Source organism: Pyxicephalus adspersus, chromosome 1 (genome assembly GCF_032062135.1).
Source record: "Pyxicephalus adspersus chromosome 1, UCB_Pads_2.0, whole genome shotgun sequence".
In the NCBI taxonomy this organism is placed as follows: domain Eukaryota; kingdom Metazoa; phylum Chordata; class Amphibia; order Anura; family Pyxicephalidae; genus Pyxicephalus; species Pyxicephalus adspersus.
This window is the reverse complement of record NC_092858.1, coordinates 30,797,348-30,823,453: the sequence shown is the minus strand read 5'-3', so window position 1 is coordinate 30,823,453 and position 26,106 is coordinate 30,797,348. Positions and strand designations below refer to the sequence as shown.

The 26,106-nt window shown below is 37.2% G+C and overlaps 1 long non-coding RNA gene across 1 annotated transcript in view; it reads left to right on the top strand.

Annotated features, from left to right (window-relative positions):
* Positions 1-21,259: 21,259 nt before the first annotated feature.
* Positions 21,260-26,106, top strand: part of LOC140344697 (uncharacterized) — a 7,528-nt gene continuing 2,681 nt past the window's right edge. Inside the window, exon 1 of the long non-coding RNA XR_011923665.1 lies at positions 21,260-21,319. This is a non-coding gene — a long non-coding RNA (uncharacterized lncRNA). The remainder of the gene's footprint in view (positions 21,320-26,106) is intronic.

The window sequence follows — 26,106 nt, the reverse complement described above, 5'->3', positions numbered from 1 at the left end:
GAATGACTTAGTAACTTTGAGCACAGATTAGGAGTCTCCTTTTCCCCAGGGCCAGGCACTGACTGATTGTGGCCACACAGCATTACCCCCACCAAATAACAAGAAATAAGGTCCCAACATCCTATTATTGGTTAGTACTAGCTGCTTAGCTGACCAGCCGGACAAAGATCAATTGGTCAACAATGATTTGAGTGGTTTTCTGACGCAGGAAAGCATTTCTGAAGCTCAAACCATCAACCATTCTGGTTTCTCCTGATTACTACCAGAAGTTTATAGACACCTCAAGTAAAGAATTGGGAGCTATGTTGTCTCAACACGTCAACCTGGCAGAGAACTTCATGGTTTTTCTCAGCCATTATGAAAAACAAATGGGAATAGGACTATCTGTGGTACTTTTACCTTTTAGAATATTCTGTTTGATTTGTATCACAGAAAGACATTCATGTCAATACCAGAAAGCATTAAAACTTCACAAATCTGTGAAGACAAAGCTGTTTTTAGCTGGAATTAAACCACATTTCCTAGAAAAGTCATAGTAGTAACAACAGAGTTTGTCTGACATTTTAAAAGCTCTTTTATGTCACTATGTTTTTTGTTTTTTTTTACAAAATCAATTTGGGATTTATATTAATTATCTTTAATGTCTTTCTTTGTTGACTTTCTCGTTATGTTAATAATTGAGTGAGTCATTTGCAATTTTAGAATAAAAAATACTGAGTCTTCTTCACTCTCACTAAAATGTGTTCTGTACAGATAATCTTTGTAACATGACAGCAATTCATTCACTGTGTTTAGAAGGGAAAATTAGCTATTTCCATTACATATAAGTATTATCCATGCTGGCCAGGTTATTATGACCTGGAACGTACTGAACTGAACAAGTATACCCAGCATTTCTAGCAATAATGTCAAAAACAACACTTCCTGAGCACAAACTGCACATGTGTACAATAGCATTTTCTTACTTTCCTTTTGTTTATGGAGCACAATGCACAACAATCATGACCTCAGTCCCATCCAGATGCTAGCAACAAAACAAAGCTAATAAAACTAAATCTATGTTGTTTACTAATGAGACCAGAATTATTTCTTTTGTGTCCATGGTTATGAAGTCCAGTGGAAAAGCTTTCAAGGATCCAAGAACATAAAGCATGGCATTTTGGTGTAACTTTATAAACAATAAGGTCTATATTAAGTAGGTTATAACGACCCCCAGTAATCCAAAGTCAGTTCGATGTTCTAATATGCACATGTATTGCTTTACTCCATCGACCCATGGTAACACATTATTACTATTACAGTCATTAAGAAAAAGGATCAGGGGTGGTTTGGACTGTGCTCTGGTGAATAAAATAAAGATTAAGTCATAGTTATAGCTGTTTAATCTGCTTCTCTTTTGCCTTACTTGGTTCCTTCTGCCCCTATTTTATGTTTATGCCATTTTTGTATAACATCTTTCTCAATTTTATCACATACCTTATGTTAGATTTAGCGATATCATCACTGAGTCTTAGTGCTTCTGTATGCTTTCAAGCAGATCATGACTAGTGGAAGGTGCCAGAAGCATGCTGTACATTTTTTCGCCCGATGCGGTCTGAAAGTGCATCCTGGGACGGCGCGGGACCCGATCAAGAAAAGATCTGGATGGATCAACAACTCTGATTAAAGATAAGTGTGATTTTTTTTTCTTTTAGTTTAGTTCCGCTTTAAAGCTCTCCAGGGCTGGAAAGGATACACTTGTATCAGTGAAGCTGGGTGATGCAGCAAACATGGAATGGATCTGGTCCAGGATTCAAAACATTTGGTAGAAAAAAGCAAATGACATTGAAGAAATCTGTTCCAGGTTTGCTGGATCACCCAGTTTCACTGATAAAAGGCTCAATTTTTCAAACATCTTTTAAGCCAGTTCTTACAAATGAACTAAAGACAGAAAGAGAGGTCCTTTTTTGAAAAGGTTGGTACCCCTCTTTAATAGCGCTGCGTAATATGTTGGCACTATATAAATCCTGTTAAAAAATATAATAATACTGGCCCCAAAATGTTAGGTTTAGGACCTCTATTTTACTTTGTCTGATTGTGAGGTTTTTTTTTTACCATTCTTTAAATTATCTGGAAAATTATATGTATTAAGCTGTGTATGTCCATATGATTTTCTGTATTTATGGTGGTTATCTTGTTAATCACATTCTTCACTTTAGCTTTAATGGAAATGCTTCAAAATCTAATCCTGTTTGGGTATGCCTATTAAAAATTTTTTTAAAGCCAGAAACACCCAAGCAACAAGCATTTGTAGAGGGAGGCCAATCAAAGAAAAAAATTGTTTCTAACACCAATATAGCTTAACCCCTAAACTAGTCCTTAAAGGAAAACTGAACCCTCATTTTCAATATACTGACTTGGTCTTGTAACAGGAGCAAATGTGCTAAAACCAAGAAGTTTTTTTGCTGACACTACATATGTATGAATGCAGGCACCATGCAGAAACAACTGAATCAAAAATACCTGCTGGTTAGAAATAGGTCATATATGATAAAAAAAAAAAATGTAATTTTTTAAATTCCCAATTGAATAAGGCTTCCCGTAAAATCCTACACCTAAAAAAATAGGATAATTACAGGATAATGTGCTTTCATTGTTCCTTAAAACATAAAGGCAGAACAGAGTTTTTTTTAATAGGGTGGTTCCCTATATAACTATATAATATGTGATGTTTTCAACATGAGTCACTAAGTCTGCAGATTGTTCTCTAGATTGTAATAAAATGTGTGGAAAGTCCACTTTCCATATCATTTCATCCCCTGATAATGCTTTCTGTGACTGAATCCTTATGTTCTATGTCCTTATGCTTATCCTGTGTATAATCAGGTAAAGTTTGCCTAAAATCATTTATCTGGAAAAAATACCAATTGCTGAACTATGAGCTAAAGCGATGATTTATCTCTGGATTATGAACAGCAACATGGACTGAAACAGATTTACTAGGTGAAAATGAAGTTTCAAGTCAAGTTTAAAAACTTGAACAAAAGGAAACCTTTACTCTTTTGTATAATAAAACAAAACCACAGACAAATGTATTACAAAAACTTATATTTTCACACCAGCAAGGTATATTACTTGTATTCTTACTTTATAATATCTTCCTATCATTCCCTGCACAACTGAGCCCTTCAAGTGGGGTGACATTGAGGCCATCTGCAAAAGCTGCTGACAGCAGCAGTTTTCTTTATTGTTAAAAAAAAAAAAAAAAAAACAATACCACAGAAGCTGAAAAGGTGTGATAAGATATGTGCTAATTTCTACACTCAAGTAAAGTAAAGTAATGTGAGTGCAGTTTAGGACATGAATTGATCCTAGCAGTGTTCATTAGGGGATAAGTTGGTGACTTGCAGAAGCCCCAGCTTGGGTAAATGTGCACACTATATGCAGCAGCCCACTATTGGTGTAGTTTGGTCTATAATCATATACATCAAAACACATTTGATTTTTAAAGTAAACCTCAAAATGAAATATTTCTTAAGCATTATTTTTCAACCAAACCCCGTTAGTTTTAAAATCAGCAGATAAACAAGCCCTTGTTCGTCAGCCCAGCAAACATAAAGCAATTCTAAGTATGCTTCTCAGTTAAACATTATAACATATATTACAAATATTCTTACTAAATTTTATATTTAAAGGTATTATCTAAACCTAATCACCCAAACCCTATAAAATCTTTAACATGTTCATTTAATTCCAAAAGATGTTTTTATTATTTTTAAATCTATGGCTTTTATTAAAATAGATTAGATTGACTTTTTTGGTAGATTATGTCCAGGGATCTGTATATCTGAAAGCATCATAATATAAAGTTGTGTTACAAAAAGTTTAAAATCTTCAGTTTCCTTAACAGTTATTTAAAAGAAAAAGAGGAAGCGAGTGTCTTTTATTTTAATGGAGAAACAGTATATGATCATTTTAAGGAATATTGCTTGCTTACCTCTGCGCCACTTACCTTCGACGGGACAATGAAGGTTTAGCAGCAGACTGCGATCATCTCTCCTATTTCTCACAGTAAAAGTACAGTAACAAGTACAGGTTTATCAAAAAAATGTACAATAGTCAAGTATTGAGTACAGGTAACCCACCAACAGTTACATCAAGATTGTATTCATAGTAATAAAATATCTGGGTACATTTTCTAGACATATAGAGTACAATATTCCAAACGCATAATATAATCAATCTCATACCAAATGAATAATAATGTTCATATTATATTAATATTCATATTATTCATGTATAGTAATAGAGTCTATTAATTTATTAACAAAATGACTTTCAATATCTTTGTTGGCCTAAAGTAAAGCATCAGGTGCTTTTTGAACAATATCTACAGACAATTCTAGTGATATTTACTTACGTGCCTCTGAAGCCCCATACACACGTGCAATTCTTGTTGTTAGAAAGGATCTTTCACGATCCTTTTCAACAATAAGAACCGCACGATGCATGAACGAGTGTTGTACATACAGCACCGTTCTGCTCTATGGAGAGGGAAGGGGGAGAGCGACAGAGCGGCACCCTGCTGTGCGCTCTCCCCCTTCCCTTGCATTAGGATCGCTCGTCGTTCATCGTTCATGGATCCGCCAGGAAGGTTCCACGGACGAGGAACAACCCGGGCTGTACACACGCCAGATTCTTGCACGATATCCGTCCGAAGCCGATTATTATTATAATTATATTATTATTTAAAAAATTTGACGTGTGTACGTAGCTTAAGTAAATATTTTAAAATATTTAAATACATTGAATAATACCTTTACTACAATGTTTTCTTAAAATACAAATGAATGTCAAAAATGTGCACACTTAACCATAAAACAATTTTTTACTTTTTCCCACATGTTGAGTTGCTTCAAATACAATTTCCAGACTATTATATCGTACAAGTAAGCAATATCTAAAGTTAGTAGATAAACAAAACAGAAGATGAACTGAATTAAACTGATTACAATTCCTTTGATTGTTGTAGCACAAGACCTTATGTAATGCTGTCTTTAGCCAAAACCTCTGTTTGTTAGCGATATGAAATGGATGTAATGTAATATCCTACATTTTTATACCATGCACAATTATTTATTTTCATTCTATTCCGAAATCCAAGGCAGATTGCCTTGCGAGATGAATGAAACTTCTCCCACAATCTGTTTTATGAGACAAGAGACATGAAATCCTTAAAAGGATCAGAAATTAAAATGTTTACCTAACCCACAACATGAACTTAGTCCTGGTATTTTGAAGGATAAAAAATGAATCGCTGGCTTGCTGGTTAAAGGCAGTAAACTACTTCTATTTTATCTTTCAATAAATACATGAAAAGAAAATATCCTTTTTGATTTAAATATTAATACTTACTTATTGTGGTATTTGTTGCTTATAATAGAATCCCTTTATTATTGGACTTACCTTGCTAGGGTTATGTACTATCCAATGCTTAGCCTACAATATAAAATTATTTTTTCCTTAATTTAAACTGGCTTTATTTACTTTAAGTAGACTCAATGGAGACAAAGATAGAGAAGAGTCAGGGATAATTTAATTTTACAGCTGTGGGTTGGAATCAGTAAATATGAAATACATTTTGCCTTTAAGCATCATGTAAAATAATAAACAAAACTAGAACTCTTTACCTATTTTTTAGCATAGCAGCATCAACAACCTGAACAGAACAGAGAGGATGATGAAGAATAAGAATAAATTTCCTGGTACAAGTAGTCAGGTGATATTAGTCAATGGTAAACTCAGTGTTCGCAGTCCAACAACAAAATATTCAGGAATCAAATGCAGTCAAAGATTTGCTGCAGAGAGGGATGATACCCTGTTTAACCACCTAAGCGTTACACTGAGGTCTAGATTTCTGTACCAAAAGTGATCCACTGTTTTTCATGAAATTTTTTTTGAAAAATCTCGGGGTTAACCATCCTTGCAATTTTTTTTTGCCCGAGCGAAGGTCGGGCTTAACGGCAAGGAGGTTAATGTTCAGTGCTGCCTAATATGTTGGCGCTATATAAATCTTGTTTATTTTTATTATTAATAATGTTAAATCTATTGAATAGATGCAGAATTTTAGGGCTTCTGTAAGTACCATCAGGAGTGAAGTTTGTGAGTGGGAACAGGCCAATGTGATAATGAGAAGAAGGAACAGGAGAACATTTTAGGTTTTTAATAATAGTATGGTGGCCACATTTCTTTTCAAAGTTCATTTTTAGCACATTCACAAAGATCAGGGAATTATTCTCTTAATTATTACTCTTGGGAACACTGGGGAACAATTTTCAACACTTTTTTTGTTGACTTCAATTTTTAAGCTTAATTGCATCAAAATTGGTATTTTAAGATTATACGATTCTGAAAGGGCAGTTAGTTTTCTTTCATGTCAGGTTTTTTCTCTACCACCTATAATATTGCAATTACTGTAGCATGGATTGGTATAGGCTATTCATTTACACACAAGACAGTGTGATCAGAGGTTGTGCACTGCTCTACGTAGTGAATAAGCAAAATTTATTTTTCTACTTACACACGTATTTCCTTTCTTTCAGATCATGTCTGGCTCTGCTGTTTCTCGTCGTAAGTGCTTAAACAACCCTGATTCATTTTATTATATCTGTGGCCAATTCACCATTACCAGTCAAAGGGTGAACATCAGCACATTTGTAGAGCAAGCCTAGAGCATATGCCAATTTGGCATATTTCAAAGTTAAACTTGGTGATGAAGGTAAGTCTTGGGGCCCTCATAAGGTGTGCAAACAGTGTGTCGAGGGTTTACGGATGTGAACAAAATGGAACACGTGATAAGATGCCATTTGGTATACCTATGGTTTGGCAAGAGCCAGGAGATGTTACTTTTGTATAGTGAAAACTTCAGGATATAACAAGAAAAATTTATGAAACATAGAGTATCCTAGTCTACCATCGGCTATACGCCCGGTTGCTCATTCAGATGAAATTCCATTGCTGGTTTTCGTTGCACTACCCTCTCTTGAAGAACATGATTATGGTGATGAGCTAGGTGACAACAATAATGAAGAGTTTGAAATTGAAGAGGACTCATTAGTTGAGTGATTTGGCACGTGATTTGGGACTATTGAAGAAGGCTTCAGAACTAGCGAGACTGCGTGAGAAAAACTTACTTGAAAAAGGAACGAAGGTATTGTACTTTCAAACCAGAGAAATTTCATTTCTCCAGTACTTTAGAACTGACAGTGGCTTTGTCTATTGCCATAACATACCTGGTTTAATGGAGGAATTGGGAATTCCAATCTATAACTCAACTGAATGGCGACTATTCATTGATAGCTCAAAGTGGAGCTTAAAGTTTGTCCTCCTTCACAATGGCTATATATTTGGGTCAGTCCCGACTGGCAATTCAGTTTCTCCTTGTGAAGAATATGCAGACATAAAGAGTCATTAAGTTGTTTTAATATCACCAACACGATTGGGTCATCTGTGTTCACTATACATCGCTGGTATAGACAAATGAAGACAAATTTTTTGCAGTAAATAAATCATTTTGGGACCAATTAACTGAAATTGGATAATTTCCCACGGTACACCCGAAGATCTCTCAAGGCACACTAGTGTGCCGCGGAACAGCGAGTGAAAAACACTGCTCTATTGTGTACTCTGTTGAGTTGAGTGGATTCTCATCAACCTTGTCAGCATGTTTGATTATCATTTCAGGTTGGTGTTTATATGATTAGCCTCCACAGTTTAATGATTCCCCAGTTTATGCGTTTTTTTTCCCAACAATTTTCCAGATTCCGTTTTTTTAGTATCTAATTTTCTTCTTGTTACTGTATCCCAGTTATTCCCAGTTATTACTTAGTTGGAGTGTTTGAAAGACCAGCACTTAAGGAAAACAATTAATCGAATATATCCGATGACATCCGATGATAGCAATTTGTGTTGGCGATGCAATTCTGGTGTGGGAACATTACAGCACATCTTCTGGTCATGTCCATGTATAGTCCCCTACTGGCAAATAGTCTAATAGCTCCTTGAAGGGTTGCTAGAGGTTCCTATAACCCTGGACCTCCTAACTCACCTTCTAGGATTCCTGTTACATGGGCTGTCCAAATCCAGTAAATGCCTGATGACTAACATACTTACAGCAGCCAGATGCTTGATTGCCAAAAAATGAAAATCATCGTCCCCCCTACCCATTCAGCCCTGTAACTGTATTAGGGATGTTCACCTGATGGAGGAGCTAACCGCAATGTTATATGATCAGTGAACAAATTATGGGCTCCTTGGGATTCATGTATGGCCACATACCTTGGGACAAATGCCTGTGATATTGATGGTCCTTGTCTTATTCTGTACACAGCCCAGTTGGTTTGGAGAAATTCCAAAAAGAACAACCCAGGTCCCCCCCCCCTTTCTATTATTTCACCCACTCTATATTTTCATTTTCTTTTCTTGGTTTGGTTAAGTAACTACAGTTACTCTAAATTAGTTATTATGTTATATTTATTTCTTTTGTTTAATAATATAATTGCACCTTACCAATATACTTGAGATCTATGTTAAATAGTTTTCATATTATGAATAGCAAGTCTGATATTGAAGAACTGAGGTATATTGAAAGTTATACCATTTGATATTGTTGAATGTAGCAAATTCCTGTTCTTGGTATATAATCGTTATTTGAGCTTTGACTACTGTAAATTGGTTTGTACCTGATGTAACATTTCCTCTTTTTTTCCGTTCTTTTCTTTGTTGTTCTCCCTTTGTTATTATCTTTATTTGTATTTCTGTGTTTTTTATTTACATACCAAAAATTCAATAAAAATACATTTATAACAAAAGAAAGACCAGCACTGTAGTCATTAGGTTTACAATATTTTTAGGAAAGTTTATGCTGTTTTTAGCAGATAAAATTTTACAAAGAAGAACAACTGAACCCCCCAACTACACAGAACAACTGAACCCCTAAACTATGTTAGAGGTTCCACTGAAAATCTCTATAACTAGATTTTAACAGGTTTGGCTGAGTAGTTGTGGTTTTTATTACAGAATTCATTGTAACTGAAGAGCAAGGAGGTAAAAAAAACTTCCAATATATTCTAATAATAAAAACGTTTTTAAAAACTTTGTAAAGTGTTAAAAACATGTTGCAAAGTTTGAGAAAAATTGCTCTAGACAGAGTTGCCTGTAATATTCTTTAATGTGTCCCCTCCTGTCTATGTTAGGAGTTGGTCAGAATAAAATAGGGGGGTACCAGCAGAGCTGAGAACCCTGTTTAATAGATTTCAACAGTAGGGTCTCTTGGAGATTAAAGCAAGTTTAGGTTTTAGGAGCTGAGTTTTAGAAGAACTGACCTTCTAGTGGTACAGTTCAAAGAAATGTTCACAGAGCAGCCGAATCAACTATACCAGTTCCAATGTTTTCTGTGGACTCAACATTCATTAACTATATTGAACTTTAATTAGAACACAGAACTCCTCTTTCTCACAATATCCCAATTCTTCCAAACAAAACATTACAATTGTTTAATAAATACAACAGAAATACTGGCTATCAAAGTTCATAATCTGTCTATCCTTGTTGGCTTTTACTCTAGACAGACTAAGTTTATACCTAGATGAACAATAAGTAATAAATGTTTGCTCTATATGTATGTAAGCTATTTTAAGAATTTGAAATAACCTCCAGCAATGGTTCTGTATTCATAGCTAGCCTGATGTCTTTTAATATATGCTGTAAAATAAGTCTTTTCTGGAGCAAAGATTATGTTTAATGCTGTAATAATATATCAAATGCAGGACAAAGTTTGAAATGCATTTGCATTATTATTGCCTTTTGTCCCCTTGATTTCTTTGGCTCTAATAGGCCAAACAAAATGGCTACTTCTGCTTTAACCAAGTGTAGTAGGAAACCCCTTGAACGGTGCTATAATGCAACAAGCTGCATATCTTCTACTTAGAATTGCAGATCAGATGTTCCATACAGTCCCACAGTTGTGTAAAAAAGTAACTACAAGGAAATGATTGCCTTTTTTTTATTGGAAAAAGGAAAATATTAGCTCTTGCAAAAAATATTCTCTTTTTCCCTTCTAGTTTTTTTTTTTCTAGTTCACGAGTTTTTAGGGTTTTAGACCACTATGTCATTTTTGGTGCAGCTTTCAGACAGATGGTCCCACATTTTCATCAAGCAAACTTCAGTGTATAAAATTCACAATGACTTAAAGTTTCTAACTAGCAAAGCAACACAAAACTATAACACATTTACCATCATGATTCACAGTTGGTATGAGATCCTTTTCTTAAACTTTTTTCTTTTGGTAATGCCAATAATGTGTACTGTGACTAAAATAGATCATGTATTTTTAATCCATTAGCCCACAATATACGAGTTGATTTACAACAGAAAATAGGCTTTGTACTTAGCAAGGTGACCTATCACCTTGCAAGTGATTGGGTATTCGTTGCAATTTTTACCACTTTTTTTAAGCTAAAAAGTAAAAACACTCTTACAAGGTGATAAATAATTTTGCTAGATAAACATAAACCCAAAATATTTTAGTTAACCAACACCATGTTCCTGAAGGCCTGGCTCTTGACTAGGTGTTCAATGGTTCTTTATGAATAGCAATAATTTTTTTCTAATACACCCCTTGAACAAAGTAATTTGGTGAAATGTTTTGCTGATTCTAGATGTATGCAGATGACAGCAACTGTTATAAGCAACTGACATGAGGGATTTAGGGGTTCTATGAGGGACCACTGTGAGGATCTGTCTGTTGCCACATAATATTGGCATAACCTAATACAAAAACTGTTGCATTTATTATGGCTATATTTACCACACACAATAGCAAAAACAGCATTTTCTGTTTAAGCAAGAATTTTTCTAAATATGACTACATATTCCTATGTTTCTTGTCAATTAAAAACATAGCATAAATTTACTTATAATAAAAAAAAATTTACAAAACAACAAAAATATTAAAGCAAAAACAAACACCAACATTAAAATATTTAAGAAAATCGACCCCTAAAGAGGTTGATGATCAGAGTTTATCCAGAGGAGATTTTTTAAAAACAAAGTGAAGTCCTCATACAGGAAAAAACATGGTAGAGTATTAGTCACAATTTAAATGGCACCTGACTAGAATTCAATGCCTAAGAATAAATATACCATGTCCATTTTAAGCGTAATTTGTTTATCACCTTTATCTGTACTTTTACTTTATCATTACAGTTTTTATTAAAGAAATATGTTGAAAATATAATGTGCTAAAAAAGTCAACATCTTCCATGGGGTGTACTCACTTTTACACAGCAATCATAATCTATTTGAATTCCTTGATTTCCTATTGATGCCTGTTGGGACGTAACTCCGGTTTTTAGTAACAACATATCCATTCATTGTATGTGTCCAGAGACAAAGTTGCCAGATGAAACCAACAAAAAATGCAAATGCTCTTAAAACTAGTCCAATAAAAATTAAGATGAAGCATTGGCAGATTACTTCTTTCAGCAAACCCACTGAAATGCACATACTGTACATTTGGCCATAAACAACAGGAAATCTTTAATAGATTAGACATTAAATACAATGAAAACACTGAAATGAACTCAAAATAGGCCATTCTTCATCAATATTTTATAATAAAGCATTAGTGTTAAGCAAAAGGCACACTGTCACTGAGTAATACATACACACATACATACATACATACATACATGCAAATATATCTCTGACATATACCACAGCGCTGTACGAAGATCAGCAGTGCACTCACATGAGTCTGAGCCATATGTCTAGCAAGTTTGGTTTAAATGTCTCCACGCATTTTCTAGTGATGACATACACACATACATACATACATCCAAANATAATGTGCTAAAAAAGTCAACATCTTCCATGGGGTGTACTCACTTTTACACAGCAATCATAATCTATTTGAATTCCTTGATTTCCTATTGATGCCTGTTGGGACGTAACTCCGGTTTTTAGTAACAACATATCCATTCATCGTATGTGTCCAGAGACAAAGTTGCCAGATGAAACCAACAAAAAATGCAAATGCTCTTAAAACTAGTCCAATAAAAGTTAAGATGAAGCATTGGCAGATTACTTCTTTCAGCAAACCCACTGAAATGCACATACTGTACATTTGGCCATAAACAACAGGAAATCTTTAATAGATTAGACATTAAATACAATGAAAACACTGAAATGAACTCAAAATAGGCCATTCTTCATCAATATTTTATAATAAAGCATTAGTGTTAAGCAAAAGGCACACTGTCACTGAGTAATACATACACACATACATACATACATACATACATGCAAATATATCTCTGACATATACCACAGCGCTGTACGAAGATCAGCAGTGCACTCACATGAGTCTGAGCCATATGTCTAGCAAGTTTGGTTTAAATGTCTCCACGCATTTTCTAGTGATGACATACACACATACATACATACATCCAAAAATAGCTCTAACATATACCACAGCCCTGTACAAAGATGACTGGTGCACTCACATGAGTCTCAGTCATATGTATGGCAAGTTTGGTTGAAATGTCTCCATGCGTTTTCCAGTGATGGTGGAACATACATACACACACACACACACACATACACACATACATACATACATCCGATTTTATATATATAGATTGATCGAACATTTATGAAAAAATTTGTTTCCTTGTTTGATAGAGAGCACTGTCTATCAATCTCTAACCTAAAGGAACGCCCCACACAAATTACATTTACAATACAACGATGCCCCCATTCTTTGGCATTGTTAGGGAGTGCTCCTGGTTGCACATATGCTCTACTGGCCAATGGGCGTATAGTAGCAGAAAAGCAAATGATCATTGGGCACCCATCAACCTGTGTATGGCCACCTTACATCAAGAGTGTCCAACTACAATGTTAGTGGTAACAAAACAATGGTAAAATGTATGGTGGAAAAAGCCATTTTTTTTAGAAAGAGTCAATAAACAATCCTCAAGGTAAATTTCTCCTCCATGTAGTCCCCTAAATATTTTAGTTCACAGTTCCCATGAAGCTTATCTTCAGGAATCTCTCCCTTTATCTGTCCTTAGAACAGTGTTTCACACAATCAAGGCTCCTCTAGAGGTTGCTAGGGGTTCCTTAAGCAATGAGCAGTTTGTGACTCTCAGATCACTTAACAAGATACCAATGATCTTTTTGGCTATATGTACGCGTGGCAGCCATCCCAAAAAAAACTGCAATGTAGGAGGCATTCTTCCTACTGACCACCACAATAATGTGCTGTGAGCGGTGGATATAGTAAATATAGAGGGGAATCCCAGAACAGGTACATTATTTTAATAAATGCAATTAGGACAAATGTTTGTCTCAACATTTTATTAGCCAACATGGTGTCAGTTACTGTAATAGAATCCTCACTGTGAGTTAATCAAAAACAAAGCAAAAAACAAATAAATAATCTTTATGGAACTTAGACATTCATAAACTTTTGGAGCAAGCTGTGCTTTGATATGCAAAAAGAAACAACTGCAGAGTTTGTCTTGGTCATTAAAGAGTTACAAGTGGCTGCAGAAAGAGCTCACCCCCCTATGATCACCCACAACCTCAGCTGTGTTTAGCAAAAGATTTCTTCTGCAAGTCATGCAAACTGCCCCCTCCCTCCTCAAGCCTCACCCTGCACAGGAGCGAGCAGGAAAGCCTCATTCATATCTAGGAGGCGTTTGTATTTCGAATGTCCTTAACCGGGGACTAGCTGTACTAGGTCACTCGCCAAAACAAAAATGTATAGATACCTGCTCCATACACCACATCCTCCTAAACAAATGACTCTAGAAGCAGCTATGAATGATAACTTCTGTTTGATATATACTACTAAGAGATTACATATAGTTACTATGTTTCGCACACCATTTTCAAGATCAATATCTGAGTTTCTAAAAGCACCACCAACACAGTTCCTCCACATGTACATTGGCAAAATGTACTGTTTATGTAGTTATGCATTTCTGCATCCTTTCCATTTCCAAAGTTCAATCATGACTTTTCGACCTCTGTAAATATTCTTACAACTTAGGGATCCACAATTATCAGTAAACATCCACTGTCTTTAAAATCTCTAACCTTTCTTTTAGTACATCACCCAAACATCTTTCAAGTATCTGGGTGAATTATATATACTGCAAGTTGCTTTTGTACTGGTCTGAGTCCAGAATAATGTCTGGAAAGTGAGGTAGAGGGCTTTTTGCCCTCGTTGACTCATCAGTGGGTAATTTCAATGTGGTCTGCATGCTAAACTGGATTTCGTAGGATGCTTTGGGTAGTGTGGATGATTGTGGTATCTATGCATTGGATGTGATTTTAATGCATACATTGAACCTTTTAATAGTTTTCTAGAATAGCAGTGTATTTAATGTGTTCTACTTGGCCACAGTGTAGGACTCTGATATGACAGTATATTATGTAATATTTCATGTACTTTTTAGCCATAGTAAATGAGATATATAGTGCATAAATCCTTGGTAGATACCCTATCAATTAGTCCTGCTAATAGGCTAATCTACTTCCTTTGAGGTTTTTCTGTGGCACTGGTTTTTAAAACCCAAAAGCCCTCAATATTACTAATCACCTCAATAAGGATTTGAAGTCTTTTTTGTGGCTTTTATTTTTCAGTGTGGAAACTGCCCCCTAATACCAATAGATCCATTAACTTCTTTTAACTCTTTTTCTCTATGAAGCATAGAACATGACAGACAGCCTGGGTACATTGCATGTAAAGACAGACAGGAGGAGTCTACATTATTCTACATCAAGTAGACTACTGTGACTTTCCTTTCCAAGGAACACCAAGAATATTGCATGCACAATGTGTCTCATACAGCATGCTAATTACTGTGACTATGGCTAATATAGCCAAATGTTTAATAAGATATAAATCTATATCTTAAAAATAATACATATATAATGCCAGTAGTAGTGGATGTCAGAAAAGATTCACTCACAGTGTGCAGATTATTTATTTTGAATACAGAACAACGCAGTGCTGCTCCCTGTGTAACCACATTGACTACAACATCTTACAAAAGTATCACATTTCTGCTTGTGGTTTAGTTACAATAAAACATTACTGGCACCAAAATTACCATAATATAAGGCTGCTTAATAAAATATATGTAAACAGTTAAAAAAAAAAAACTTCTGACACTGGACATAGGTAAGTGAACCACACAGTTCAGCCCCAAAGTAAACCTTTAGACTTTTTTGGCTACATAAACCATTTATACAAAAGGTAATTTGGGTCATTTTTACTCCTTATTTTGGATAGGTATGTATGTTGCACAGCACAAACCCACTTGTTCATTAAACAGCCCACATGTTGTTATTAAAACATTGGACTAAACCACTGAAAATATTAAAATATTGAACTAAAATATGTAAAACCAAACTTAAACATTAGTGAGTAACACTTATCTTTAGCTATGATAAGTAATTAAATGCAGTGCTACAGTGAACACACTCAATTTGCAACTCTTTGTCACTGTAATATAAACCATAAGCACTCCTACATGCCAGTGCCTGCTGATACATTGCATTGGGGGTCCCTCTTTGTAAGGCCTAATCTGATAATGAGCTGCCAAGAAGAGGTGTGTGTACCCTACTGTCAAATCATACAATTAAAGGTATAGGCCGGCTGCCAATGCTGGCTAAATTTATATTTTAGCTGTATCTTATTTATATTTTAGCTGTATGTCACAGATTTTTTTAATAAAGTTTTCTTGCAGCTAATAATACTCGTATACAGGAAAACATTTTTTAAATGTCTCTATTGAGACTTATCTGTAGGAATCATTGAACTGTATATCTTTCAGTAACAGTGTTCTGTATAAAACTGATAGCAAAATCAATAGTTCTAGAAAACATGGTTTTGGTGCACCATCTTGTGGTTATTTTAAATACTATTTCACGGATAACAAATTTTACAGAAATGCTTGATACTGGACAAATATTTTGTTACAATTCAATAAATTACAAATTACAGGGATAAAATGCTAGGAAATCCTTGAGAAATTAGCAATTTGTACCTCTCAGGTCAGATTTACTGTTGATCTTTTTGGCTCTCTGTGGGGACAGTGACATTCTTCCCACTGACCAGCAATGTAAGAGCAATTTTCCCACTGACGACTATGGATATATACTCTGAGCTGTACATATAGTAATTATAGCAGAGGTTCTCTGAAGACCTGAAAGTTATTTCAAGGGTTGGTCCATGATAAAATCATTGACAAAGTCTGATTTAAACTCTAAATCTGAGCATTGTTTAATATCAGCTTGTACAAAAAGGTTTAAAATTACAGTTTGCACAGCAAATAATACGTTTTAGGTAGATTGATAATTTTTTGATAATTTTTTTATGTACTAGTAAACTCATTTATACCTCATTGGGCATATTTTAGTCAGGCCATGTCATTGTTCTCCCTTGTCACTGCACAATCTATTCTGTGTAAGAGGTTAAGCTTTAGCATGACACAAGTTAATGATGTTGGCGCTTTATATTCCTGTCTTTGGCCCCAGTTCTATACAGAAAATATTGGAGAACTATAGTCCTTTGGTACTTACCTGGCAATTTTTTTGAAGCACAATACGGTTTAATTCTACTTCTAAAGGAGATGCTGTTCATCGCCCAGCTGAGCCACCCTACAAGGTGTTTCTGCCTGTCATGTAAAGAGATAAAAGATAAAGCAACAGAGAAAGCCAAAACATATGTAGATTGGTAGCAGAAGAAGATCCGGCTGCAGAATGGTGCCATCAGCAAAGAGAAGGAGCTGGTAACTAGGGGAATCGCCTCAGTATTTACAATTTACAACAGCATTTAATCCCTTTTTATACCTGGAAAACATTTATACATTTACATGGTAACAAAGCAGATGTGTGTACTTTGTTGCAGACACAAAGATTATCATTGGAGCATTACATATGGCAATAATTGTTAAAACATTTTAAAACATTTTAACATACATAAGGAAGGGATGAAATATAAACAAAAAGAAATCACTTTAAAGGGGATAAATGTATATAGCAGATGTGGAAATAATTGTGGTACTACAAGTGTCAGGAATGGTTAAAGAATGACACAAAACACTCAGGCACTGCTTAATTAAAAGTTAGTATTTATCTTTATTGGATGCATAGAATGGTCCAAAACAGCAACAGTTCCATCACCAAGATTACACCATTCAGTACCCCAGGGAGTGCTCATTTTCATATCATCTAACTGGGAAGAGTCAGGCAGAGAGAGGCTGAGATTTATTTGCGCGTATCCAGAAAATGTTAGAAATTATTTCTAAATTATCTGGAATTACCAGATATACACTGATCTTAACCAGTCAAATCGTTACGTGACCATTGCTTGCTCACTTTGACCAAACCTCCTCCAAGGCCATGTTATAAATGTTGCATTTATTTACATTGTTTTCTTTAAAGCCACACATGTTTTCCCAGCTCAGTCTCTAATTGAAACCTACTGGTCTAATTGTATCTACTGGCATACTAATTAGTGACATGTTGATGCTAATTGACTCTTTAATTGCTATATAAATTGCCCACTATACACCTTGACCCCCCCCCCCCCCCCCCCCCCCCCCCCCCCCCCTCCCCCCCCCCCCCCCCCCCCCCCCCCCCCCCCCCCACCCCCCCCCCCCCCCCCCCCCCCCCCCCCCCCCCCCCCCCCCACACACACACACACACGGGACAATACTATGTTCAAGGGTTTTGATTGACATACAAAGTTATTAGGCAGCAATTGATTACATTTTAAAGGCTATCCCTACTACTTTAACATGGTTTTTCATATCTTATTTCCATTTGTCTCCCAGATATCCCCAGCAACTTTAATACCAATACTGTGTTCAAGGGTTTTACATTTTAGGGGTTTTGTCGTTGTCTCTAAATTGAAATGTGGAATTCCATAAGTTTATATTGCAAACTAAAACTTATCTTGTGGTATATTTGGAAAATGTAAAAAAATTAACCTCTACAAAAAGTTTATTATTTATTGCCACAAAATTGCCACACAGTTATCTGCATGCTTGCTTTATTTGTATTATTTAGAATAAGTTCAGCTTACACCATCTCTCAGTGGTAGATCTGGTTTAAGTAGTAAATAAGTGCTGCACTGTGGCTCAGGGGTTAACACTCTCGCTTTTGTAGCGCTAGGTTTCAGGTTCAAATCTCAGCCAGGGCACTATCTGCATGGAGTTTGCAGGTTCTCTCCGTGTGGGTTTGCTCCAGGTACTCCAGTTTCCTCCCACATCCCAAAAACATGCAATTAGGTTAATTGGCTTTGTCCCAAAATTGACCTGGGACTGTGTTAAATATGACTTTGGTAGGGACATTAGATTGTGAGCCCCTTTGAGGGACAGTTAGTGATATGACTATTGACTTTGTAAAGCGCTGGATAATATGTTGCTATATAAATACTGTATAATAATAATATGTTGCACAAAACATTCAATCAAGCCTCGAAATTATTGGATTCATTAGTAAAGCTAATACAATGAAAATTTTGTAGTGAAAAAAACACTTGTTGGTTTAATCAATCATTTTTACTTATCCCATTGGTCCACCTTGGTTACATACATTGAGCCAAATAGTGTCATTTTCTCTTTCTGCAAAATTTATGAGGTATAGAGCATGCTGAGCAATGCTCCTGAATAATTTAGTTTGTGCTAATCACCCTGCAAACTGTGCCTTAGGTTGAATGCATATGAATAGTATATGCTGTAGCATGAAGCATAGGACCTTATCCCGTAGCTCTTCTCTTTTTATTATCCTCTTACTAACTGCAATCAACCTGCTGAACACTTCAATCAGTTAATAGGGAACTGTACTGACATACCTCTTCTCAGCAACAGTGCAGAGATAGTGCTAGTCAGTGACATCAGCTGTACTCAGTTTGACTTTAACTATCCAAAGCAGCATTTCCTAACCTTTTAACCCCTGAAAAATCCTAGAAATAAATTTCTCAGGGATCTGAACTAAAGTTAAGCTTTTTGTGAGTTATTAGAAAAAGACCTCTTTAATTGGTCGACAGTTAAAAAAAGGATGACCCCCCCCACAAATTGGTTGCTAGAATAACACCCTTATAGACAACTGAAAAACGTCATTAGGGCCATGACATACTAAATGGCTTTGGCCCCGGAAATATGGCAGTGTGATTGAACAGGAGGTTAGTATTTTACGGTTTGAGGAATCTCTAGCAACTCTCGAGGGGATTCCACGGAACCCTGGCTGGTAAGGTGGTAAGGCTTACAATAATAGATGGCAATAATGGATGTTGTTTTCCTACTTTTGGAGTCCATATCAAATGCAGATCAACAAAGTTCTATTGACTTTACTGAAGCAATACATATGGCAGCTCAGAAGCCATACATCATGTGCTGCAATTCATTGTATGCAGCATGTCCTATTGAAGTGCATTTAAACTGCAGGCATTTCAATTCAAACACAGCTGCATTGGTTCACAAGAATAACTGTCAACATGAACCCTTCCTTGCAGGTCTTCATAGCCTAGCCCGGTGTATGAAACATAAAATTACCAAAATTAGTTTCCCAATCCCTTTTGGAAGTTCAATCAATTTATCAATGTTACCTTTATAGGAATAATAAAGTAGCCTGGTTCTTTCTTAGAATGTAGTCAATAATGATTCTGGTATGTTTGCACGGACAAGAGTCATCTACAAAAACCCACAAATGTGTGAAATCAGTCTGATGCTGTTTATTGTTATGTAGCAGTGTTCTGCGTTCCACATAACTAATAAGAAAAAACTAAAACCAGGAGTATGGAAGTGTAAAGAACTGGAGTTGAAGATCTTTCTGTAGGAGGCAACTGCACCGGGGAGAAAAAAAAGGGGGTCCACATGCATGAATGTTCAGGTTTGGTTGTAAGAAAAGTAACTATTTAAAGCACAAACATAAAAAATTACCATTTTTTTCTTTAGCACCCTTTTTTTTTTAGTTTAGGCCCCCCCCCCCCCCTTCTGTCTTGTTTGCTGTGGTGATCAAGACAGAAAGGGAGCACAGCGTCTCCTGGGATACCCGTTTCATGCATCCCAGATGGCTCCTGGCTGCTCCTGCCCATGCCGTTTTTTACCTTATTGAGTGAAAAAAATGCTGATTGCACCGATTCTCAGTGAGATTAGCACTGTTTTTTTCCCTTGTACAGCAGGCCTACAGCACCCGACACAGGCACAAGATCGGGTGACGTAGATGGTGAAAAAACTGCACATGCGCAACATCGGGCAATTTCTTTCCCTTTTGGCAAAAGGGCTCCTTCTGCACATGCCCAAGATGCTCGGGTATGAGCAGAAGGAGCAGCCTCCCGGGATGCCTGATGTAGGTTTACCGAGAGGCCCTGCGCTCCCATTTATTGAGGGAGCATTTAGGCAGCAGTGCTGCACCCTAATTTTTTTTTTTTTAAGGATGTTGCACTTAAAAAAACGCAAACAAATATAATTTTTACCTTACATAAAAGGGTTGTCTACCTTTTTATGTATAGTAAAAATTCTGAGTTTAGGTACACTTGAAGCATCATTTAAAGCAGGGGTGTCAAACTCAAATACACAGTGGGCCAAAATTAAAAACTTAGACAAAGTTGCGGGCCAAACTTTAAACTGAAATAGTGCCGCTACTAAAATTCCCTGCGTCAAGAAAACAGTCCAATGCAGCACTTAATATTATGAGTCCCTGGAACTCCCTCTTCACTGAAAAAGCATCGCTACTACAATTCCCTGCGTCTATAAAACAGTCTAATGCTGGGCCACGCATAGGCAGAGAGGCTGCTGGTCTATAGACGTGATGCCGGGAATTGTAGTAGCGTGGTATTTCAATGCAGTGGCCAGCCAGCTGCAATTCATATCAAAAAGGACGCTGCGGGCCAGAATTTTACACCCCCTGATTTAGAGTGAGGTAGCCCTCCATCCCTCTTTATTATCATGTTATATAATTGACTTGGTGCTGGGTTTTATCCCATTTGCAATGACTTTGCTGTAAAATAATTCTCCTCATGACCCAGCACAATTTTACTTCCTTATAAGGGCAAGAAGAAATACCGTTTACCCCAACCTATTGCGGAAACCCTGTTCCTCGTCACGTGATACCAGGGCTGGGCAGAGTGATTGGCTGTACCGCGCACTTGGCGCGCACGAGGTCACGTGGCTGGGTGCGGAGCTTCCCCTTTGTGGCGCGAGAGGTGTAAAAATGGCGGATTCCGCGGTGAGGTGTGACGGCTGTCAACGTGTAGTTGGTAAGATAAGTTAATTTACTTGCGGGACGAGATGCCACACGGCCATGGTTTACCGGGCACTGTGCAGAGGAGCACATGTGGGGTTTCAGTAGACGAGTCGGGGGCATTTAAAGGCAGATCTAGCCGGGCCTCAGGCCGTCCCTGCAGGTGAAGGGGTTCGGCTAGGAGTACTTGTGTCGTACTGCGGATATCTTACAGCCTATTGCACGCTCGCATTGAGTTTACCAATCAAAGTACATGTAATGGCGAGCTGCAAGTGTTTGGGGGCCCATCTCTCTTTTTCTTCATGGTGCAAATGATGTTTTTATTAAAGTAAACCTGATAAAGATATGGAGGCCAAATCAGAGATAGCAAAGTATGTGTATGTGTTTTTTTGTTGTTTTAGTAGTTTTTATATTTAAACCTACAATATAATCGCCCATGGTTTCAGTCAGGAATGCTCCTGCTCTCTGCCCTGTCCATAGGGGGTGTCAGACCTCTGGGGGTTCACTCACAGTACTCTGTATAGAGCTGACCAACCAGTGTGATACAGGTATGTTTGATGAGCATTGTGCTGTGACAGGTTCTCTTAAAGGAGAAATCAGAGGTTTCTCAAACCCCAAATGTCACCCTATACTTCCCTCTGCAGATGTTCTGGGTTTGTGTATCTTATCCTGTGTCATATACAGGTAGTCCCCGGGTTACATACAGGATAGGGACTGTAGGTTTGTCTTCAAGTTGAATTTGTATGTAAGTGGGAACAGGTACAATATTTTAATACATGTAATATATGATGGTTGTCTCAACTTATTATTAGGCAGCATGGTGTCAGTTACTGTATAAAATCCTCATTGTGAGTTCATCAGCAAACCAAATAAAAAAAAACTTTATGTAGCCTAGACATTCATTAAAGAGAAACTGAACTATAAACTGCCAAAAAAAAATACACTTACCTTTAATCCTGCAGAGCAGTCTGATCCATCCGGGGGTGTCTGGTCCCACGTCGTCCCAGAGCCGACGCTCCGGACGCTGCCATCTTCCTCTTTCCTCCAAGTTCTTTATCCTACATCACCTGAGCGCAAGATCTGCAAATTTTTTTCCCCACGAAAAAGCTCCTGCGCATGCCTGAGATGCTTGGTCATGCGATCGAGTATGAATGGGAGCGCAAAGCCTCCGGGGATACCTACGTCATGCATCCCAGGAGGCTTTGCACTCCCATTCATTCTCGATTGCCTAGAATTTTATTTTTAACCTACTAAAATCAGAATTTTTACTTTACATAAAAGGGTTTGTCTACCTTTTTATGTAAAGTGTAAATTCTGAGTTTAGGTACGCTTTTGGAGCAAGCTGTGCTTTGATATGCAAAATTAAACAACTGCAGGGTTTGTCTTGGTCATTAAAGAGTTACAAGAGGCTGCAGAAAGAGCTCACCCCCCTAAGATCACCCACAACCTCAGCTGTGTTTAGCATAAGATTTGCAGGAAAGCTGTTTGTATCTAGGAGGCGTCTGTATGTCAGATGTCCTCAACCCAGGGATTACCTGTTTGTGACTATGGTATGGAGATTAGATTGTGAGGTGGCTATGTTCACCCCGGTGATCAGCATTCTGTGCTGTTGCTGCTTCCTCATGCCAATGAATTGCAGCCTCGGGGGAGATGATACCATAAATAAATGATAACCAGCAGTGTGGTGGTAATGACTGAGCGGCTGGCATGATGGAGCCATGCAGCATTGAGTAACCCCCTAAGCAGGTCTGTATCTAGCGTTAGTGACATGGCTATGGGCTTTGTAAAGCATTGCATATTATGTCCCATCCTTTAAAACTTGCCTACCCTTCTTCTTCTGTCTCCTAAAACCTTCACCACCTCCCACCATTCCATATCTCCCGCTTCTATTGTGTGATACTTCCTCCACCTCCTAGATTGTAAGCTCTTCACCGCAGGGTCCTCTCCTCCTTCTGTGTCGCTGTCTGTATCTGTTTGTAATTTGCAACTGCTATTTAATGTACAGCGCTGCATAATATGTTGGTGCTATATAAATCCTTTTTAATATTAATAATGTCTGCACTGTATGAAAATAATTTAATTATAATGATCTGTGAAATGCTCAGTGGAGGGATCTCGAACGTATTTATTTTGGTTCAGGACTGTTCAGAAGAAGGGGAATTCAGGAACCATGATGGGGGGGACCCACACTTCTGCTTCACATAGGGCTGATTGATCAGCAGGACTGTGCTAAAGTTCATTGTCTGCTTCTACAACTTTAAAGTGGAACTAAAAGTTTTTTGTTTTTTTTTTAATTTGATCAGGTAGGTCCTATACTGCATATGGGATTAGAAGTATCCTTTCTGCTATAAAAGAATGGAGATTTTTTTTTTATAAAATATTTTCAGCACCTTTATTCACAACAATTATCCATTAAAATAAAGATTTATTGGGACAGAAAAAGTTAGTTGGGAACCATTAAAGAGAGTTAGCGATGAGTTATAGGGAGTTCATTCAGTCCCAGCAGCCACAGTAGAAGAGGGGATGATTTCCTCACTGATAACCTCATCACACCCACAGCTCCAAGACTTTTCTAGAGCTGGGCCCACTTTCTGGAATGATCTTTCCCGTCCTATTCGGCTTGCTCCTACTTTCTGATAATTTAAAAAAAAAAAGGGCACTCAAAACACATTTTTTTTTTTTTTTTCAAACTTGACTACCCATCTTCCTCAGTCTCACTCAAACCCTCACTACTTCCCACCACTACATATCTCCCCTCCTATTGTGTAATACTTCCCCCACCTCCTTGATTGCAAGCTCTTCGGGGCAGGGTTCTCTCCTCCTGTATCACTGTCTGTATTAGTCTGTCATTTGCAACCCCTATTTAATGTACAGCGCTGTATAATTTGTTGGCGCTATATAAATCCTGTTTAATAATAATAATGTGCTGAGTATTTTTCATAAAAGACAGCGATCAGGCTGGTATGTTTTATTTGCGTAAGAGTCATCACCCTTCCTTTTCTGCAATAAAAACCTGCCTCATCTCATATTTTCAAAGTGGAACTTTAGGTCATCAAATTAATGGCCATATTGTGGAGCAAGGCAGGTTGAATAATTCCTTTTATTTTATTATGCACTGTACAGTTGTAAAATTAGAAACCTTTTCAGAACTGCTGAAATCTGCTTTTCTTACATTCTTTGCTCACATTCTAGACTATGGTGAGAACACATTGCCTCTATTCTTGAAATGGCTTCTTCCACACTTTGCTTATGCTGAGCTGCAGCATAATGTAGTAGTGTAATAAAACCTCAGCTCCTCAGCTCTGTCACTCATCTTCTTCCTCTACTCTTTGACTTTGCCCAATCCTGCACTGCTTGTTATCATTACAGCTTGATAGTTTTGGCATAATTTTTACAAAGGCAAAAAGCTCCGCACAGGTAGTAAACATTATTTTACTCTGTAAACCTACCATATGGTCAAATGTTCTCTGGCAATAGAACTAGACAAAAGAAAAACATTTCCTGGGAAATAATATTTGGTCCTATTAGATTATTTCACAAGGTTCTTTTGCACATTAATGCTAATATTGAGTCAGTCCAATTCCGTCCAAATTTCCATGCAGAAAGCGATACAATCCTTTGCATTTAAGTTTTTTCATTGTAGGCTATAATTCATAGGCATAACTAATATATATATATATATATATATATAGAGATATTTCTTTGTATTGGACTCAATACAGCTATACGTTGTCCCCAGGACCTGCAGAGACCAGCAGGACGACGGGGGACGACAGTGAAGCGAGGTAAGTAGTTTTTTTTTTTTTTTTAGTTAAAAGCTACCCCAAGTGTGACTCGGGAATACCGATTTTTGCCTGGAAAATCCCCCCTGAGTCACACTCGGAAATACTGCTAGGGGGGTAAAGCAGAACTAAACCGTGATCTATTCACCTGTCCCCACTCCATCGCAGGGCACTGCCATCTCTTTTTCTTCCTAGTTGCGATCTTGATTGTCTTCTACCTTGTTCCCAGTTACAGTGGTGCCCGCGGTGTTTTCCAGCTATGTCCAGCGTCTCCTTCCTATGCCGGCTGGGCATCTGTGCAAGCTGGCGATGCCCAGCTGGCATCTGCGTCCCCAGTGTGTGAACTAGAGAATGGGACGCTACAGGCAGGTAGGCGCGACCAGGTGGGAAATTTAAACTAAAAGGTTTTTTAAATGTACAGCTTTTACATTTAAAAATCCTCTTTAATCATACCGCCAGGGGGGTTAATAATAATAAACCATTATGTATAAAGTAGTAGTTGGCTGATTTGTACTTGGATAATTATGGTGAGCATTTTGAGACCATGAACTAGTCTCCTAGGCCTCAGGAAAGCCTGGAAACCATATTTACTGGGTGAACCATAAGTCCCAGACATGCCTAGTTTGGTCTCTGTGAACTCTGAATTTTGTGGTGATTAAAAATTTGGAGGTTGGCATTTCATAAAACCTGTACTTATGAAATTATTATTAATGGCTAGAACAAGGGCATTTTAGAAGTATGCACAGAGCATCAAAAGCCATGTGGCCCCCACCCTGCTGTCATTGGATTGTTTTATTAGTCCCACATCTGGGAATGAAAAAGCCATGTAAGTCTAGCAAAGGGAGCTCTCACATATACCATCTTGTTTCTAAGGACAACGGCACTGACACATTGAGCACTGCAGGGAGCCCAGTGTTTCTTACTAATAACTTGAACTTTATACAGCAACCTGGACCAAGGCAAACCAACTCTACCTAAGTATTATGTCACAGTTTTCCTTTTTATTTTACGCTGTTGCTAT